The sequence below is a fragment of the Salmo salar genome, chromosome ssa01 (genome assembly GCF_905237065.1).
Source record: "Salmo salar chromosome ssa01, Ssal_v3.1, whole genome shotgun sequence".
Lineage (NCBI taxonomy): Eukaryota > Metazoa > Chordata > Actinopteri > Salmoniformes > Salmonidae > Salmo > Salmo salar.
This window is the reverse complement of record NC_059442.1, coordinates 143,553,008-143,570,793: the sequence shown is the minus strand read 5'-3', so window position 1 is coordinate 143,570,793 and position 17,786 is coordinate 143,553,008. Positions and strand designations below refer to the sequence as shown.

Below are 17,786 nucleotides of genomic sequence, written 5' to 3'. Positions count from 1 at the left end.
AATGTTTAATTTATTTGGAAGTTGAGGAGCCACTCTGAGAGGAGACAGCATTGTGTTTAGATTAGACAGCAGTTGAGTTTCAAAGGTCTTCAACGATCTTCAGCGGTCCGATGACTCATGATGTTCACTGTTGTACATGAGATTTAGCAGAGTGTGTCGAGTCTGTTTGTCACGTAGATGTGACCACAGTGAGGGTACTGATAATGCAGGTACACTTCTATTTCTGGAGATGAGAAGGCACCAACATCACCCCTGCAAACAACACCGCAAACGGCTTGCAATACATATCTTCATACTGTATGAAGCTCATGTCTATATCCATCAATAGAAATGACTTGTCAGAGAACATGAAGAGGTGTGGAAAGACACAGTAATGGAATTGTGGTGATGATCTAGGCTGAGATGTGCTACAATGAGCCATTGTGCTGCAACTGGTCCCCTAACACTCTGTCCCTAGCCCTCAAACCCAGATGGATGAGAAAAACATCTATCATTCAACAATTTAAATAAATAACATGCCTGTTGAATAATTTCTGGATATATTGCAAGATTCACATAAAAAAATGTCCAACCTTTAAAAAGAAACTGGTGCGTCCAACAAGGAGTTTATGTCAATGTTATCCAGCACTATCCAGTACTCTTACAGAAATGTTATTTATTTGAGAAACAATCCATAACCTTTCCACCTGTGGTTTACCAAAAAATGTGAAACAATTTATTGGTGGTGATGAAATAAAAAACAACAAAAATATATTTGGATTCCTGTTTTCCATTTCTTCAATGCTTGGATTTGCTTCCAAGAAACGAAGTTCGCCAAAACACCACAAAGTAATGTGATCCATGTATGCAATCCAAACCAAAAATTAGTTGGCACAGACTGTTTACTCTGACTGGAAATATGTATTATGTAAACTAAATAGACATGGATCAAGGTATCTGCCATTTCCTCATTTGGAGAAGCGTTAGTCACCTCCATTACAAAGCTATGAAAGTCATGGGGTGAAAAAGCTCAAACAAGAAACTATCCATCAAATTGTCCAACTTCAAATAAACCCAATAGATCAGTAACTGAACTCATTTGATCATGTCAATGTGTGTGTTGTTTTGGGTTTTGAGAATATGAAAATATACATATTAATGTCACTGATGGAATGATAAGGTTTAGAGGGTCTACACCAGAAGTGAATGGTTATAGGAGGAAGGTATATAGTGTGAGCAATTAAGCTTGGAATGTGTTTAGTGCAGGGAAGTAATTACATGTGGAAGGCATTGATAAGGGGAGAGAGCCATGGATTAGTGATGGAGGGGGGTTGAGGTCAGGTCAGGTCACTTTAGGGAGAAGTAAAAGTATATGGCCCGTATCACTAGTGTCCTGCCTAGCAGTAAAGAAACGATGTTTGTACAGATATGGAGAAGGAGACTCAGCCTATGAGGAACAGTTAAATATCAGTGCTTGTGTGAAACTGTTTTTGTCTAATGCAGCTGTATTGATCCTCTGGGAAGAATAAACAAGGTTAAGCTTTCATAATGTCTTTTCAGTTTTTTTACTCTGAGAATTAGAACCTAACAGTTGTTAGGGTGATGTTGCTTTTAAGCTTCTGCATATTTAGTTTTGGTTTTGTTTATTTGTGTGTGTATAGTTTAAAGTAACTCTGAAAAGTCAACAAGTTTATTTGATCAATTAATCACATGAGTTCTCATATTTGAAATAGCTGTGCTGTAGTTACCTATATTTTCAGGAAGTTTAATGTAGGGTGGACCACATGGACAGCTCCTTAGTGGTCAATGAAAATAAGGACATTTTCTTCAGCGTCACTAATGATCTGTCACAACATCAGACGTGAGTCTCCATATCCTCCTCTGTAGGTTTTTCTGTGTCCTACCAAGCACACATCAGTTTTCTCACATGACAATCTTTGTGTGGAGTTCACTTCACTGACGGAAGAACGTGGAAAATATGTCTTTGTCTTATATTCTTCTCATTTGTGAGTATTCAATTATTTTAGTCTTTGGATCAATATCTGTTTACACTGATTTTAAGTTTTGATAATATGTTACTTAATGTACTGTATGCTTTATAACTTGTTCTAAGTATGTATGAGCCTTTATTATGTCTTATAGTAAGGCTTGTAAAATGTCTCACTAAGTTGTTTTTACCTTGTTCGAAGATGTTGCCGGAGTTGCGGTAAAAGAAAGTTGTGCAGGTACATATTACCAAATGGCACTTCATTAATTGTCCAGCTCAACAGCTATTGATTTATTTCAGGTATAAAAGTATTTTTTGATGACAGATTTGTACACTACTTTTCACAACTAATATAGAGTAGCACAATGCTAAAAGTGCATTATCTTTATTAATCAATGTATTTAGTTGCAAATAGAGAGACGAGGAAGTGATACTCCACATACAAATACGTTCTGAATCAAGATTCTTATCACTCACAATTTCATAGATTCCCTCTATTTCTCTAAACAGATTCGGTTCCCACTCCCACTATTGTATTTTCCCCTGATTACATCAATGTAGCTACACCTGTTACAGTACGCTGTGAGTCACCAGAAGGCACAGAGTGCATTTTCTACAGAGATCACGACCCCAAACCTATAAGAACAGTGGATTACAAGCAGGGTGCTTGCCAGTTCAAGTTGTTATGGAATGAGTTCAAAAAGTGGAACAAGACTGAAGTAGATCTCAGCTGTGTAATTCTACAGAACAGAGAAGATAAAACGATCAAAACCTCAAAACCTAGTGATGCTCGAAGACTTAATGTGGGTGGTAAGTGACTGTTTTACAGTACTCCAAAGCACATGTTTACCAGAGTACACTTCCCACTTGTTAATTGACTTCATAAATTACTTTCACGATTTACTAACAGATCCAATTGGAATGCCCAGTGTTCATGTGGAGAAGATCGGGAATTACCTCAATCTTCGATGTGAGTGCAAGGCTGGCACCTCATGCTACTTTTATCTGAACAATGGTGACTCACACTTCAAAAAACTACCCTACAAAGACAATGTCTGTGTGGGGAGAGTGGCAGAAGAGGAACTGCAGAGGAAGAGGAGCAGTGCTGGAGAGATCTTCATCACCTGTGCTGTGGAGCTGTTGGTAGAGGGTGAAGATACTGTGACATCACAGCGTAGTGAATCCCTCGGTATCACCATAGATGGTGAGGAAGACTAGAGCCCATCAATTTCTGTGATTTCAAATGTGTCAGTCTACTGTTGGTCTATTTGTTGTATTGCAAGAATAATATATTATTATTGTACACATATCAATGTTTTAATTATTTCAGTTGTAAATCCTCCAGGAGCTACTAGTTCCCCATCAGCGTTCAGTTTAATCATAACTGGTCAGGAGGAGACAAGCAGCAATGTCACAGCCCAAGGAAGAGGTGAGTAACATTGTTTTGGTTTTAAATTAACTGTTAATAGTCCTAAGAACTTCAAATTGCAAGTTTAGTGAATGACTCTGCTTCTAAATGTACAACTATTGATACGTTTCTGACATCTCTAACCTGTTAAGTATCTCGATAGTCACTGTTAGTAAAGCTAATTTGCACAAACATTCTAGTCATTGTAAGGTCAGGTTATACTGTACAGATGACTCACTGTCATTGAGCCTTCATTCAGTTTCTTCAGGTCCAGTGTTCCTCGTCATCATCAGTCTGGGTGCTGGTTCCCTTTTCCTGGTTCTGCTAGCTGGGTCTGTGCTGTGTGTTCTCCAACGCAATTGTGGTGCGTGCTTTCAGATAGGTTTAGTCATAACACATTCTTATTATGTTCCAAATGCTACTTTGAGTTATTTTCAAAATTTCTAAATTATCTCTATGCATATTTTGAAGGGGTTCAATGCAGGCCTGTAAATACTGGGTAAGACTGGTGTATTCATTTTAGATTCACAATATATTTTCTTTATTCATGCACAGCTATATCTTTCTGACTGTACTGCATTGTCTCGACAGAAGCCCACCTGAGCAGCAAGACCAAACCCCACCTTGTGTCTGTGAGTATGAGAGTTAGCTAAACCACCACTGCCTTTATCTTCTTTTGTTCAGTGTTTTATTTTCCCTCATTCTCTCATTTTAAACAGATTCTGTCATCACAAAGCCGTCTAGGGATGAGGTGAGTTGGTTTGAACCAGTGCAGTGTGAAGTAGCCTAATATGCACTTTACTACCACGATATCAAGTAATATTGCCAATAGCACCAATTACAACCCTACTGTGCACACAGCTCAAAGTGACTTGAGCTCTCTCTTACAGGAAGAGGACAGTAGTCTGCAATACGCTACTGTGACATCTACCAGTGACCAAGCTAGTCTTCAATATGCAACAGTGACATCTACCGGTAACCAAGTTGGACCTGGGCGCACCAAGATCAAGTTTGAAAAAGCTGGAGAGTACGCCCTCTTAGCAGAATCATAGAAGAAGAAACATTTACTGGATTACATGTTTTGCTATAGTTTACAGTTACAATCCTATCTTTTTTTCTTCGTATTGGATCATAATTTACTCATAGTCCAAAAACAAATCCTGCCACAATAACAAAGACTAAAGATATCTACTCCTTTCTGAAAACAAGCAGCTTCAACTATTTGCATTTTAGGTTAATATAAATAAATTAAAAATAAACTGTCTGAAATATAAAATAAATATTTTCCTAAATTGAGTTACCCAATCTAGTCAGCAGTCACCAATCAGTAGTCACCAATCTATTTCACTCCTTGACAAGAGTCAAGAGAGACTCAAATCCACAAGAGGGTAGAACACATGTCAAACTTTGCTTGTTACATCTCTACATCTCTCTCTCCTTTTCTGATCTCTCGCTCTTTACATCTCTCTCTTTAAACATGTCTGGAGTATATTAGTTTTCAGTGGTGGAAAAAGTACCCAACTGTCATACTTAAGTAAAAGTAAAGATACCTGAATAGAAAATGACTCAAGTAAAAATGAAAGTATTTGGTTTAATATATTCTTAAGTATCAAAAGAGAAAGTATAACTAATTTCAAATTCCTTATATTAAGCAAACCAGAATGCACCATTTTCTTTTTTTTCTTATTTTTTACGGAAGGCCTTGGGACCACTTCCACACTCAGCTATCATTTACAAACAAATCATGTCAGTTTAGTGAGTCCGCCAGATCAGAAGCAGTAGGGATGACCAGGGATGTTCGGTTGATAAGTGCGTGAATTTGACTATTTTCCTGTCCTACTAAGCATTCAAAATGTAGCTAGTACTTTTGGGTGTCAATGAAAATGTATGGAGTAAAAATTACACTGTTTTCTAAAGTAATGTAGTTAACTAAAAGTAAAAGAAGTCAAAAATATGAATAGTAAAGTATAGATACCCAAAAAAACGACTTAAGTATTACTTTAAAGTATTTTTACTTAGGTACTTTACACCACTGTTGGTTGAAAAAATATGTTTTGTTATTATCACGGTTCACTTACAGTATTTGCCTTTACTTCCACCTGATGATACACTACCTCCACATTTCCTCTCCCTGCTTCCTGATTTACAGATCTGCTACTCTATGGACCCCACCTCTTCCTGTAGTCTGTCAACATCTGTTCCTCTCAGAACAATTTCATTCTCACACTGGGCTATAAATAGATGTGCAAAGGTTTTACGATAGGATTCATTTAAACAAGTATACTTGATGCATGTGTAAATAAACACCTTTCTTGATTTATAAGTAAATTATTCATGTGCAAAGCTTCAACTAGAGACTAATGAAACCCACATGATAATTGCAACATTTAAATCATATTTCAAATCATTTTTTTTTTCTTACAAGTGGTTCCTGCCAGTTAGGCCTGGTTAGGCCCAACCAAATCTCGAAAACCCAGAACAAAATCTTGCATGAACATAACTCTTATAACGCCTGTGCTCCCCGACAGACAAAAACATGTTTGTTACTGATCTTAGGACAGAATAGGCCCACCCAGATCAGTCTTATCTACACCTGCAATTGGAGCACATTACAAACCTATGACAGCTATAGGTATGAAAGTGGATATGACAATTATGCACCATCACAGAAGGGTCATAGGTGGGAGCTATTGTTTCACCATAAAAGGAGAGAGGAGAGACACAAAATACAGTGTGTCACTCTCACACTCACTACTATGGCATTGCCTGAGTCATTATCTACAGCCAACAGCTCCTGTGTATATTTCAAAAAACATTTTGAGAGCATGTGAAAACAGTCGACCCCGAAAGCAAATCTCATTTCCATATATCCTGTTTCACTTCTCTCTCTGCATTATGCATAATAACAGGTGGCAGGTTTGGGACCTTCAAAGAACTCCTAACCATGATCCAATGAATGTGCTGCTGGTGCCTTATGTGTGAGTTATGTATTATTAATAATATAATTATTGTACTGTATAATAAAATGTTAAATAATTTACTTTCATAACAATATCCCTAATTGTACTTTTGGTTGGAATAACAATGAACTACATTGCTTGTAGTCTCTCTTGACCTACAATTAACAGATGCAGGTGCGTTTCTCTTGCTATTTTGTCATTCAACATTAGGAATGCACTTTTGTGATTTGCATGGTTATCAAAGGCTGGGAAATAAATGTTGAGCTCTTAAGAAGTGAATAATCTTGCATTTTGAATTAGTTTTAGAATGGACACAAATCTTAGTTTTTTTCACTTTGATGTTATCATTCCTATCTTTCCTCAACTATCTCTCTCTTTCCTCAACTATCTCTCTCTTTCCTCAACTATCTCTCTCTTTCCTCAACTATCTCTCTCTTTCCTCATCCTTCAAGGGGACAAGGAGAATCAGACAAACACTTGGATTACCCAGGAGAAGAAGCACCAGATCTCAGTAAGCCTGAAGTTTGTGACCCTGACTGAAGTGGTTGAGCTGAGCTGCGAGTCCTCTGCCCTTGTAGAGGGTCAGCAGTGATTGTTCTATGTGGATTCTAAACTCAAGGAGCTTGGTCGCTCAAATGCCAGCCACAACCAATGCTCCCTCCCAGTTAAGGGGTCAGAGCTGCTTGGGTGGAAGCCAGAGGGCTGTGGTCAAAAGTCACCATCCAGTGTCATTACGAAAAGGACTCACCTCCCAGCAAAAATGTCACAGTGGTGGTGTGGAACACAAGTAAGAAAGATTACATGAGAAATTTAATGCATAGATTCCTGATTTAGGTGATTCATCCATTTGGTCAAAAATACATTTTACTCTGTTACAGACATGCTGACTAAGTACATCATCGGATGTATGGCCCTGATAGGATTCATGATTCTACCTGCAGTATTCATATTCTACATCACCTGTCTCCTCTCACTGAAAGCAAAGAGTATGTGAACCTGGTATCTAACAGCCTTTTAAACGTATTAGCAAAACCGATCAGACAGAATCACTCATTTATTCCATTGTTTTACTGTCATAGGGAACGGACACCTCGTCATAACAAGGTGAATAGTGTTGGTTGTGTGTTGAACCGCATGATTATGACAGCATACAGAACATACAGTTTAAATGTGAATGCCTGTCTCACCTAACCATGTCTTTCAGATCGCCCAGTGACCAGACATTGCCAGGAGACACTACCGTAACAAGTATGTATGATGCCACAGTGAAGTGTACGTGTGTTGGCCTATAATTATAGAGATATTTACCACAGTCCCGTTTAACAGCACATTTCTGTGATTCTGTTAACACAGCAAGTGACCCCACAAATCCTGTAGAATCTCCACAGGAAAAGAAGGCAATACCATGACATAATTATGTTTTTATGTAGCTGCCTCACGCTCTTCCTCTACTTTACCACCATAGTGCTTTTTTTTGGTTTTCTGTGCATAAACAGTACAGTGGGCTGGCACACAACACATAAGTATGTTATAAATGAAAAACAGTTGGAATGGTGGTTTATTGAAGGATTTGATGATTTGATGTTTTCTTTCAAATAGTGATTTGTCCTCATCCCTTTGTTGCAATAACAGGAAGGTGAAGATGATTGGTGCTATGCCACCGTGTCCCATGCTGATGCTCCTCCATCCTACTCAGTCAAGTTTGAGGAAGGCCATGACTATGCCACAATGGTCATATACTGACCAGCATGTGCCGACCTGAATGGACATGAAAGGACTTCCACATAGATAGATTGTTTGACTTTAACACCTCCATTTAAATTTTCTTTCCAATAAATCAATTGCACTAATCTATTTGCAATGTAGTTTTGATCATCCAATTTGTCACTTTAAGAGAACAATTAAGTTTTTGTATTCCACCATCCGCTTAATTTCTGTTTGTCTCGTGTGCACCTGTCAGTCCCAGTCGCAGGAAACAGTAACATAGCGCTCGCTACTTTTCGCTGACCAGGCATTCATCTTTGCTTACCTGCCTAATGCTTCTAAATGTAAGCCATTGACTTAAATCAAGAATTACTTACTTAAATTCCACGAGGGTTAAGTCTACTCCAAATGTGCACGGTCCGTGGATGAATTGGCAAGTTTTCAACCCGTTTTCTCACGGTGTGGTGGTTACAAACTACTCCACTACTACCCGTCCGTAGCAATACAAGACACGTTTATACCACTAGATGGCAATGTTGAATCCTGTTTTGCAACAATTTTAAGAGCTCCTCGTAGGCAGGGAAAACCCTTTTTGGACATTTCTGTTATTGGAATAGGCTATCATCAAAATAAATCAATTGTACAATACCATTGGAAATTAATGTTGAAAGTTGCATTTGTGTTCCTAAAATGTAAATTGAAAAGGTATTATCACTGCTTCCTGTTGACAAGCCATTTTGATAAATAGCCTAATGTCAAAACACAGTTTAGAGATTGATTAGACACTAGAGATTAGAGAGTTTAATAGTCAAATCATGCACAGGGTTGCAGATGTAATTACAGGGCACGAGCTCCAACAATGCAGGACAAAGTGAAATAAAATAATACAAATATAAATAAATACATTTTAACAATTTGTCATTGATAAATGTCCATTGGGGGTGGGGACAGTGTTAACGTCCATTAGAGGGGATGAGAAATGTCCACAGGAGGAGCAGCAGGGTGAGTAGGTGACTAGTTGTGACTATTCAGCATAATACATGTCTATTGGGGGGAGGGCAGGGTAAAAATGTCCTTTGAGGTGGGGGGTAGAAGCCTGATGGTCTGGGGGTAGAAGCTATTGGCCAGTCTTACAGTTTTTACCATGATGCTCCTATACTGCCTGCGTCTGAGTGATAGAACGGGGAGAACAGGCCATGGCTCAGGATGCTGGGGTCCCTGATTATCTTCTTTGCCTTCCAGCGACACTTGGTGTTGTAGGTGTCCAAATCAATAAGCAATATGCAGAAACAGTTCGTTACATATTGAAAACCTAAACCTAAAATCTACTATCTACACATGTGCACCAATTGTAATCATATTACTTGTATTTTTTTAAACGAGCACCTTATAAACTGCACACGCACTCCAAACCCTGGTGTTTTGACAAGTGGCAATAAATCACTGATATCAATTAGGTGGGAGGGATTAAGGTTGTAGCGCTGTTGAAACTAACACAACTAAAAACAACACATGGAAACTGGAGATATTTAATTACATCACTGGTTAGAGAACAACATGCAGAAGTCAGAAATCATCTACATTTTAGAGTGAGGCAATTTGATTTGGGGGTCTCCAAAACAGAAAGAGAAACGCTACACTTATTTCCAATCACTCATAATTGTAGAAGTCAGAAATCATGTCACACCCTGACCTTAGAGAGCCTTTTTTATTCTCTATTTTGTTAGGTCAGGGTGTGACTTGGATGGGCATATCTATGTTTCTATTTCTTTGTTGGCCTAGTATGGTTTCCAATCAGAGGCAGCTGTTCATCGTTGTCTCTGATTGGGGATCATACTTAGGCAGCCCTTTTTCCCACCTGTGATTGTGGGATCTTGTTTGTGTGTAGTTGCTTTCTGCACTGCATATAGCTTTACATTTGTTTTCTGTTGTTTTTTCCCGTTTTCATTTTTATTAAAAAAGAAAATGTACGCCTACCACGCTGCACCTTGGTCCAGTTCTTCAGACGAGCGTAACAAATCAGCTATATTTTGGAGTGAGGCAATTTGATATGGGGGTCTCAAACAGAAAGAGAAACGCTCCACTTATTTTCCAATCACTCATATTGATATCATATTGAAATCAGTTGCACGAGGGGAAGATAAGGTTGCAAGTCCTGTTAAAACTAACACAGATCAAAAACTACACGGAATCTGCTAATAATGTGTTGCCTACAATTTGTAGAAGACAGCTAGCTACATTTTGAAGTGTTGCATTTTGATTCAAGTGGGTCGCCAACGAGGTAAGTGTAATGCAACACTTTTTCTTTTTACCACTTCCATCAATATCATGCTGAAATCAAAAGAACACGGTCAAATGTTTGGGCTGTAGCGTTGTTGGTTAGATGAGAACTTAGAAGGCTTACAGTATTGGCCTATCTATATTTAGGAATGTCGGATGTTGATTTTCGTCAAGCGACTTTTATAGAGACCAAGAGATCATGGAGTCCCGAGTGGTGCAGCACAATTGGCCAAGCGTCGTCCAGGTTAGGGGATGGTTTGGCTGACCTGATTTCCTTGTCCCACCGTGCTCTAGAGACTCCTTGTGGCGGCCAGGTGCCTTCAAGCTGACTTCAGTCGCCAGCTGGACAGTGTTTCCTCCGACACATTGGTGCGGCTGGTTTCCGGGTTAAGCGAGCAGGGTGGCTTGGCAGGGTCGTGTTTCGAAGGATGCATGGCTCTCGACCTTCGCCTCTCCCGAGTCCGTAACATGGCTGGGGAGAAGTTGGGTGCTTAAACAGAAAATATCTATAACATCCGACTACTAATAAAACCCAATAAATCAGATACTGAACTATTTTTGATCATGTCTCCGTTATGTGTCTCAGTTGGTAGAGCATGGCACTTGCATCACCAGGTTTGTGGGTTTGATTCCCATGGGGGACAAGTATGAATGAAAATGTATGCACTCACTAAGTTGCTCTGGATAAGAGTGTATGATGAAAATGTATATTTAGGTTACATTTTTGTTTGTGTATGTGTACTGTATGTGCAAGGTGTACACAGTTACTGTCTTGTTTGAAAAGTCAACTTTAATGGCAAGCAATGAAATCTTAATCACATGGGTTCTCACATTTGAAATAGTTGTGCTCTAGTTACCTATATTTTCACTAAAATCAATTAAGGTGCACATCAGGGACAGTCCTTTAGTGGTCAGTCAAATAAGGTAAATTTATTCAACGTCACTAGTGATCTGTTACAACATCACTTCTGAGTCTCCATATCCTGCTTTCTAGGTTGCTCTGTGTCCTAAGCACACATCATTTTTTACACATAATCTGTGTTCACCTTTTTATTGGAAGAAAATATCATATTTTCCACGATCTTCTATTCACTTGAGTTTTCAATTGTTACTTTTATTTTTGATCAATGATCTATTTACACAGATATTTTAAGTAGCCCATTCCATATTTTAGACGGAAACACTTTTTTTGGTTTTACAGATGTGGCTAGTGTTGCAGAAAAAGGTTGTGCAGGTATGTATGAATTACAGAATGACACTCCTTATGATTGTCCAGCTCAATGTCAGCCATTAAATATAATCAGTGTCTTTGAGGCACAAAAGCCTTTCTTGTCGCCGGAGTTTTGTACAGCTATGGAGGTAGTTAAGAATTTTGACTGGAATAATAATGTTTTATAGTCGCAAATAGAGAAATATGGAAGTGATACTCCACATGCAAAACACCTTTTAAATCAAGGAACAATTCAAGGTTTCATAGATTCTCTTTCGCTCTAATCAGATTCTGTTCCCACTCCAACCATTGTATTATCCCCTTGGTACATCAGTGTAGCTACTACGCCTATTACAGTACACTGTGAGTTACCAGAAGGCATTGTTTGATGAACAATCCATAAACTTTCCTCCTGTGGTTTACCAAAACAAGTCAAAGAATTTATTGGTGGTGATGAAATAAAAAACAACTCAAATATATTTGGATTCCTGTTTTCGATTTCTTCAATGCATGGATTTGCTTTCAAAAAACGAAGTTAGCCATAAATCCACAAACGTAATGTGATCTATGGATGCAATCCAAGCTATAACTTAGTTGGCACAGACTGGTTACTCTGACTGAAAATATTTATTATGTAAACTAAACAGACATGGCTCAAGGTACCTGCAATTTCCTCATTTGGAGAAGCATTAGTCACCTCCATTACAAAGCTATAAAAGTCATTAGGTGAAAAAGCTCAAACAAGAAACTATCCATCAAATTGTCCAACTTCAAATAAACTCAATAGATCAGTAACTGAACTCATTTGATCATGTCAATGTGTGTGTTGTCAACGGATTACCAGGACGTGTACTCAGAGCATGTGCGGAACAACTGGCAAGTGTCTTCACTGACATTTTCAACCTCTCCCTGACCGAATCTGTAATACCTACATGTTTAAAGCAGACCACCATAGTCCCTGTGCCCAAGGAAGTGACGGTAGCCTGCTTAAATGATTACCATACTGTAGCACTCACGTCGGTAGCCATGAAGTGCTTTGAAAGGCTCACATCAACAGCATCCTCCCGGATAGACGAGACCCACTCCAGTTCGCATAACACCCTAACAGATGACGCAATCTCAATCGCACTCCACACTGCCCTTTCCCACCTGGACAAAAGGAACACCTATGTGAGAATGCTGTTCATGCCCCCCTTGGGTTGTGTCGTGGCGGAGATCTTTGTGGGCTATACTCGGCCTTGTCTCAGGATGGCAAGTTGGTGGTTGAAGATTTCCCTCTTGTGGTGTGGGGGCTGTGCTTTGGCAAAGTGGGTGTGGTTATATCCTGCCTGTTTGGCCCTGTCTGGGGGTATCATTGGATGGGGCCACAGTGTCTCCTGACCCCTCCTGCCTCAGCCTCCAGTATTTATGCTGCAGTAGTTTGCGTCGGGGGGCTAGGGTCAGTCTGTTACATCTGTAGTATTTCTCCTGTCTTATCCGGTGTCCTGTGTGAATTTAAGTATGCTCTCTCTAATTCTCTCTTTCTCTCTCCCTAGGACCATGCCTCAGGACTACCTGGCATGATGACTCCTTGCTGTCCCCAGTCCACCTGGCCGTGCTGCTGCTCCAGTTTCAACTGTTCTGCCTGCGGCTATGGAACCCTGACCTGTTCACCGGATGTGCTACCTGTCCCAGACCTGCTGTTTTCAACTCTCTAGGGACAGCAGGAGCGGTAGAGATACTCTCAATGATAGGCTATGAAAAGCCAACTGACATTTACTCTTGAGGTGCTGACTTGTTGCACCCTCGACAACTACTGTGATTATTATTTGACCATGCTGGTCATTTATGAACATTTGAACATCTTGGCCATGTTCTGTTATAATCTCCAACCTGCACAGCCAGAAGAGGACTGGCCACCCCTCATAGCCTGGTTCCTCTCTAGGTTTCTTCCTAGGTTTTGGCCTTTCTAGGGAGTTATTCCTAGCCACCGTGCTTCTACACCTGAATTGCTTGCTGTTTGGGGATTTAAGCTGGGTTTCTGTACAGCACTTTGAGATATCAGCTGATGTAAGAAGGGCTATATAAATACATTTGAATTGATTCGATTCATTGACAATAGCTCAGCGTTCAACACCGTAGTTGCCACAAAGCTCATCACTAAGCTAAGGACCCTGGGACTTAACAACTCCCTCTGCATCTGGGTCCTGGACTTCCTGACCGGACGCCCACAGGTTGTAAGGGTAGGCAACAACACATCTGCCATGCTGATCCTCAACACTTGGGACCCTCCGGGGTGCATGCTTAGTCCCCTCCTATACTCCCTGTTCACGCACGACTGCGTGACCAAGCACGACTCCATCATTAAGTTTTCTGATGACACATAGGTGGTAGGCCTGATCACCGACCACAATGAGACAGCCTATAGGGAGGAGGTGTGCCAGGCAGTGTGGTGCCAGGACAACAACCTCTCAATGTGAGCAAGACAAAGGAAATGATCGTGGACCACAGAAAAAGGGTGGCCGAACAGGTCCTCATTAAAATCAACGGGGCTGTAGTTGAGCGGGTCAAGAGTTTCAAATTCCTCGGTGTCCTCATCACCAACAAACTATCATTGTCCAAACACACTAAGACAGTTGTGAAGAGGGCATGGCAACGCCTTTTCCCCGTCAGGAGACTGAAAAGATTGGTCATCGGTCCACAGATCCTTAAAAAGTTCTACAGCTGTACCATCAAGAGCATCCTGACTGGTTGCATCACCACCTGGTATGGCAACTGCTCGGCATCAAACTGTAAGGCGTTAAAGAGGGTAGTGTGTACGACCCAGTACATCACTGGGGCCAAGCTTCCTGCCATCCAGGACCATATACAAGGCGGTGTCAGAGGGAGGCCCAAAATTGTCAAAGACTCCAGTCACCCAAGTCACAGACTGTTCTCTCTGCTACTGCACAGCAGGTGGTACCGGTGCGCCTGCTGAGGAGTTCACTTCACTTACCAAAGAAAGTGGAAAATATGTCTTTGTCTTATATTCTTCTCATTTGTGAGTATTCAATATTTTTGATCTTTGGACCAATATGTCTTTACACCGATTTTGGTAGTATGTTATGTAAATTATGCTTTATAATTGTTCTAAGTATGTATGAGCCTTTATTACGTCTTATAATAAGGCTTGTAAAATGTCTCACTAAGTTGTTTTTACCTTGTTCAAAGATGTTGCCTGTGTTGCGCTAAAAGAAAGTTGTGCAGGTACATATTACCAAATGTCACTTCATTAATTATCCAGCTCAACAGCTATTGATTTAATTTTTTTTGATGACAGATGTGTACACTACTTTTCACAACTAATATAGAGTAGCACAATGCTTAAAGTGTCATATCTTTAATTAAAAACAATACATTTTTAGTTGCAAATAGAGACATTTAGGTGATGCTCAGCATACAAATACATTATGAATATGATTCTTATCTTTCACAATATCTTATATTCTCTCTATTTCTCTAAACAGATTCGGTTCCCACTCCCACTATTGTATTTTCCCCTGGGTACATCAATGTAGCTACACCTGTTACAGAACGCTGTGAGTCACCAAAAAGCACAGAGTGCAAGTTCTACAGAGATCTCGACCCCAGCCCTATAAGAAAAGTAGATTACAAGCAGGGTGCTTGCCAGTTCAATTTGTTATGGAATGAGTTCAAAAAGTGGAACAAGACTGAAGTAGATCTCAGCTGTGTAATTCTACAGAATAGAGAAGATAATACGATCAAAACCTCAAAACCTAGTGATGCTCGAAGACTTAATGTGGGTGGTAAGTGACAGTTTTACAGTACTCCAAAGCACATGTTTACCATAGTACACATCCCACTTGTAAATTGACTTGATAAATTACTTTCACAATTTACAAACAGATCCAATTGGAAAGCCCAGTGTTCATGTGGAGAAGACTGGGAATTACCTCAATCTTCGATGTGAGGCCAAGGCTGGCACCTCATGCTACTTTTATCTGAACAATGGTTACTCACACTTTATTAAACAACCCTACAAAGACAATGTCTGTGTGGAGAGAGTGGCAGAAGAGGAACTGCAGAGGAAGAGGAGCAGTGCTGGAGAGATCTTCATCACCTGTGCTGTGGAGCTGGTGATAGAGGGTGAAGATACTGTGACATCACAGCATAGTGAACCCCTCGGTATCACCATAGATGGTGAGGAAGACTAGAGCCCGAAGGCTTTTGTCATGTCTTTTATTAGCTATACAACCTGGCGGTATGATTTGTTTTCATCATACTTTTATCTCTGAAGTTGATCCACAAGGCAATGTCACTCGGAGATAAGAGTGGTCCATTTTTTCATAAATATTTACTCATGCATGTTTTTATATTATCTGTTTGAATGTACTGGTGAATTGTCGTGTCTTGACCAAAACCCAACTAAGCTGCAATATGAGTGTGTAGAATAATGCTCTTTACTCCCCACTGCTTGTTAATGTATTTTATATTATGCAAAGTGTTTCATGTGTAATGAGTTTATATGTCTAAAATACAGCTATTTTATTAGCATTTAATTTTTTCTTCTCATGGATGTTGTGTTTTCCCAGTGGAAATAAAGGTTGTACAGTATATTGTAAATCTTGTTGGAAATGTTTAATTTATTTGGAAGTTGAGGAGCCACTCTGAGAGGAGACAGCATTGTGTTTAGATTAGACAGCAGTTGAGTTTCAAAGGTCTTCAACGATCTTCAGCGGTCCGATGACTCATGATGTTCACTGTTGTACATGAGATTTAGCAGAGTGTGTCGAGTCTGTTTGTCACGTAGATGTGACCACAGTGAGGGTACTGATAATGCAGGTACACTTCTATTTCTGGAGATGAGAAGGCACCAACATCACCCCTGCAAACAACACCGCAAACGGCTTGCAATACATATCTTCATACTGTATGAAGCTCATGTCTATATCCATCAATATAAATGACCTGTCAAAGAACATGAAGAGGTGTGGAAAGACACAGTAATGGAATTGTGGTGATGATCTAGGCTGAGATGTGCTACAATGAGCCATTGTGCTGCAACTGGTCCCCTAACACTCTGTCCCTAGCCCTCAAACCCAGATGGATGAGAAAAACATCTATCATTCAACAATTTAAATAAATAACATGCCTGTTGAATAATTTCTGGATATATTGCAAGATTCACATAAAAAAATGTCCAACCTTTAAAAAGAAACTGGTGCGTCCAACAAGGAGTTTATGTCAATGTTATCCAGCACTATCCAGTACTCTTACAGAAATGTTATTTATTTGAGAAACAATCCATAACCTTTCCACCTGTGGTTTACCAAAAAATGTGAAACAATTTATTGGTGGTGATGAAATAAAAAACAACAAAAATATATTTGGATTCCTGTTTTCCATTTCTTCAATGCTTGGATTTGCTTCCAAGAAACGAAGTTCGCCAAAACACCACAAAGTAATGTGATCCATGTATGCAATCCAAACCAAAAATTAGTTGGCACAGACTGTTTACTCTGACTGGAAATATGTATTATGTAAACTAAATAGACATGGATCAAGGTATCTGCCATTTCCTCATTTGGAGAAGCATTAGTCACCTCCATTACAAAGCTATGAAAGTCATGGGGTGAAAAAGCTCAAACAAGAAACTATCCATCAAATTGTCCAACTTCAAATAAACCCAATAGATCAGTAACTGAACTCATTTGATCATGTCAATGTGTGTGTTGTTTTGGGTTTTGAGAATATGAAAATATACATATTAATGTCACTGATGGAATGATAAGGTTTAGAGGGTCTACACCAGAAGTGAATGGTTATAGGAGGAAGGTATATAGTGTGAGCAATTAAGCTTGGAATGTGTTTAGTGCAGGGAAGTAATTACATGTGGAAGGCATTGATAAGGGGAGAGAGCCATGGAAATAGCTGGAGAGTACGCCCTCTTAGCAGAATCATAGAAGAAGAAACATTTTCTGGATAACATGTTCTGCCATAGTTTACAGTTACAATCCTGTCTTTTTTTCTTCGTATTGGATCATAATTTAGTCATTGTACAAAAAAATACTGCCACAACAACAAAGACTAAAGATATCTACTCCTTTCTGAAAACAAGCATCTTCAACTATTTGCATTTTAGGTTAATATAAATAAATTAAAAATAAACTTTGTCTGAAATATAAAATAAATATTTTCCTAAATTGAGTTACCCAATCTAGTCAGCAGTCACCAATCAGTAGTCACCAATCTATTTCACTCCTTGACAAGAGTCAATAG

The 17,786-nt window shown here is 39.4% G+C and overlaps 1 long non-coding RNA gene across 2 annotated transcripts; it reads left to right on the top strand.

The window, feature by feature from the left end:
• Positions 1–1,575: 1,575 nt before the first annotated feature.
• On the top strand, positions 1,576–8,188 carry LOC106566501 (uncharacterized). Of its 2 annotated transcripts, none has more exons than XR_006758049.1 (16): positions 1,576–1,985; positions 2,169–2,204; positions 2,477–2,776; positions 2,877–3,170; positions 3,312–3,395; positions 3,634–3,738; positions 3,846–3,873; positions 3,966–4,006; positions 4,094–4,125; positions 4,265–4,401; positions 6,284–6,352; positions 6,787–7,121; positions 7,213–7,320; positions 7,414–7,438; positions 7,539–7,582; positions 7,967–8,188. It is a non-coding gene; the product is annotated as an uncharacterized lncRNA (long non-coding RNA). The 2 variants fall into 2 exon arrangements; XR_006758048.1 differs by having other exon boundaries at positions 1,583–1,985; positions 3,297–3,395.
• The last annotated feature ends 9,598 nt before the right edge of the window (positions 8,189–17,786 follow it).